The following is a 3,431-nucleotide window of genomic DNA, read 5'->3' as shown; positions in this document are numbered from 1 at the left end:
GGAGGAAAGCAACGCAGGAACAGAGGGCTGTATTATCTTTATCTCTGTATTAAACCTTCTTTCCCTTTCCTCCTCTTTCATACATAGGTGTGAATAGACAGCTGTTCGATTTTCTTTGGAACCACGGGCACTGGCTGCGCTTCGGGATCTGGGTTATTTGTCAAGTTCTGGAACTTCCTTATTTTCCACCCCTCTCAGATATTGACCGCGAGCTTCATTACACTCAGCATTAGCCACTGGCATAGTTGGCCAACATCCTAGTCCCATAGGGACCTAATGGGCAGCAAAGCACTCAAATTCTCCATCCAAGTCACACACTGGGCAGGGCATCATTCGCTCTTCCTTCTCCCTGTCTTGGGCCCGTGTGGGCGCGCGCACACACACCCCAGCAGAATCTTCACCTCAAATATACGCCGGAATGGTCATATCATTCCGTTTCATCCTGTGTTATTTTCAGTCATCAGAACACTCCCACAAGCTCTGGCCACATTTCTACCTGTTGGCAGACACAGCTCCTCTCAGTGAGGTTAAATTAGAAATAATTGTCCATTAGGGGCTCAGTCTTTCCAATGTGAAATTCCTATGGGCTGATCCAAGAGTTGGAGAAATTTTCCATACGTCTAGAGGCCTAATATCATCAAACCCCTTCCCATAAATGGAGCACCAGTTCATCATCAAAGGAGAAATCCTAGTGAGCCACGAGTTTGAGGGACTGTCAAAGCCAGCACTAGAGATCACAAGTCTGAACCAGGAACAAGAAGTATTTGGGAAGAAAATTATTTTGTGAAAGTATTTAGTTCAAATCTGGGGTTGACGTAACCATGGTGGCTCACGTCCTCTCCACTTGTGTCTGCCAACTGTCCTCAGCCTTGACACCGCTGCCTGGGGGCTCTCACGCTGGCAGTGGCCTTGTCCCTCAGCATCACCCTGTGCGGCGCAGGGACCTGGAGGAGGCCTGGGGCTCTGCAGCCCACCTCAGTGCTCCCGCAGGTCCCAGTTACACAAGTGTGCCACCTGCACAGTGATGCACTTTGACGTGGGAGGAAATCAAGGACCGTGTTCTTTACGTCTTGAAACTCTATAGCAAGATTGACCCAGAAAAGCTCTTGGTAAATTCCCACTTTATGAAAGACTTGGGCTTAGACAGTTTGGACAAGTGGAGATTATCATGGTCAGGGAGGATGAATCTGGGTTTGAAATTCCTGATACAGATGTGGAGAAGTTAATGTGTCCACAAGAAACTGTAGATTACATCGCAGAGAAGAAGGATGTATATGAATAAAATATTAGACCCCTTTTTTTTCACTGAGAGCTCTCAAAGACTCAAAAGATGCTGGCGAGTGTCTGTAAGTGAGAACATGTTTTGGCATGATCGCTGCCTTTGACAGAGTAATTCTTTTTTTTTTTTAATGTTTACTTTTGAGAGAGAAATGTTTACTTTTGTGAGTGAGGGAGGGGAAGAGAGAGAGGGAGACAGAGGATCCGAAGCGCTCTCTGTGCTGACAGCAGAGAGCCCGATGTGGGGCTCAAACTCATGAACTCTAAGATCATGACGTGAGCTGAAGTCCCACACTTAACTGACCGAGCCACCTAGGTGCCCCTTATTTTTAATTTTTTTAATGTTTATTTTATTTTTGAGAGAGAGACAGACAGACAGAGCTTGAGCGGGGGAGGGGCAGAGAGAGAGGGAGACACAGAATCTGAAGCAGGCTCCAGGCTCCCAGCTGTCAACACAGAGCCCAACGAGAGGCTTGAACTCACGGACTGTGAGATCATGACCTGAGCCGAAGTCAGATGCTTAACAAACTGAGCCACCCATGTGCCTATAGACTTGTATTTAAATTATCTGTTCTGTCCTTTGAAAATAAATCTATACAACAAACAAAACAATTATTTAGTTCAGGTTTTGAGCTCATAACTCCTTTCAAAAACAGATCAGAGATTAAAAACTTTGTTTTGGGGGCGTCTGGATGGCTCAGTCGGTTAATCATCTGACTTCAGCTCAGGTCATGATCCCCTGGCTCACGAGTTCGGGCCACACCAGGCTCTCTGCCTGGAGCCTGCTTCAGATCCTCTGTCTCCCTCTCTCTGCCCCTCCCCCATGCTCGCTCGCGCACTCTCTCTCTCTCAAAAATAAACATTAAGAAATTTTTAAAAACCCAAAACTTTCAGTCTTGCAACTTTTTTTTCTTTTTAAGCTTACGTAAGTTTAAGTAATATCTACACCCAACGTGGGACTAGAACTCACGACCCCGAGATCAAGGGTCATACGTTCTTCCGACTGAGCCAGCCGGACACCTCATAGTGCACCTTCTTTAACAATTATTGGTATAAAAGAGTCCCCCTGACTCCCACTACCTTAATGCCCATTTCCACAACCTAGTGGACTTTCATTTAAAAACAGTATAAAAGGGGCGCCTGGAAGGCTCAGTCCATTAAGCATTCGACTCTTGATTTCAGCTCAGGGCATGATCTCAAGATTGTGCGAGCGAGTCCTGAGTTGGGGTCTGCACTGATAGCACAGAGGCTGCTTGGGATTCTGTCTCCCTCTCTCTGCCCTTCCCCTCTCCCTCTCTCTCTCAAAATAAATAAATAAGCATTTAAAAAAAACAGTATAAAATGAATCGAAAAAATGACCATTAACCATGTATTGCTGAGCTAGCATATGATGGGACTAGTTTATGGGGCCTGACAAGAAATGGGTTACAAATTCCTTTTGCTGGAGCACATTAGAGGAGATGAATTTCTGGGGATGAAATATGCAGTTTTCTCCAGGCTACAAACTTAACTATAGTGTATCAGGCTCAAGTAATTTTTTTAAAAAATGTTTGTTTGTTTGTTTGTTTGTTTATCTATTTAGACAGAGAGAGAGAATGGGTGTGGGAGGGGCAGAGGGAGAGAGAGAGAGAGAGAGAATCCCAACTCAGGACCCGAACCGAAATCACGAGTAGGTGGCTCAACCCACTGAACGACCCGGGCACCCCCATGCTCAAGTTATTAACACAGAATTTGTGCCCTCTAAGCTAACTGGGCAAAATGGGGCTGACATCATAGCTTACCACCAATTTTGATAAACACTCCTTACTTTGTGTGAGATTAGAAAGAAAAAAAACGCGTGTGGGGGTGAGTATACTCCTACATGCATGTACATAAACACACACATATACATATACAGTCATACTGGGTTTGTTATTCATACGGCTGCTCAGTGGACTGTCTCCTGGGGCCTCTCGCCCTTCCCTTTAAGTATTTCGATTCGAGGCTGAAGAAAGGACAAGGTCTCCAGTCCGGTTTAGATTTGAGCCGCTTCACCCGGGACCGGAAGGATAGGTGGATCCGGTTGCCCCACCGGCTTCATTATACATATACACACATCCTGTCCCGACGGCAGAACCACCTAGGTCGGGGGAAGGGATTTGCCGACGTACCCG

At 46.0% G+C, this 3,431-nt stretch overlaps 1 pseudogene; it reads left to right on the top strand.

Annotated features, from left to right (window-relative positions):
* Positions 1-821: 821 nt before the first annotated feature.
* On the top strand, positions 822-1,282 carry LOC115507374 (annotated as a pseudogene).
* The last annotated feature ends 2,149 nt before the right edge of the window (positions 1,283-3,431 follow it).

The sequence above is a fragment of the Lynx canadensis genome, chromosome X, assembly GCF_007474595.2.
Source record: "Lynx canadensis isolate LIC74 chromosome X, mLynCan4.pri.v2, whole genome shotgun sequence".
Classification (NCBI taxonomy): Eukaryota; Metazoa; Chordata; class Mammalia; order Carnivora; family Felidae; genus Lynx; species Lynx canadensis.
This window is presented reverse-complemented; position numbering and strand designations above follow the sequence as displayed.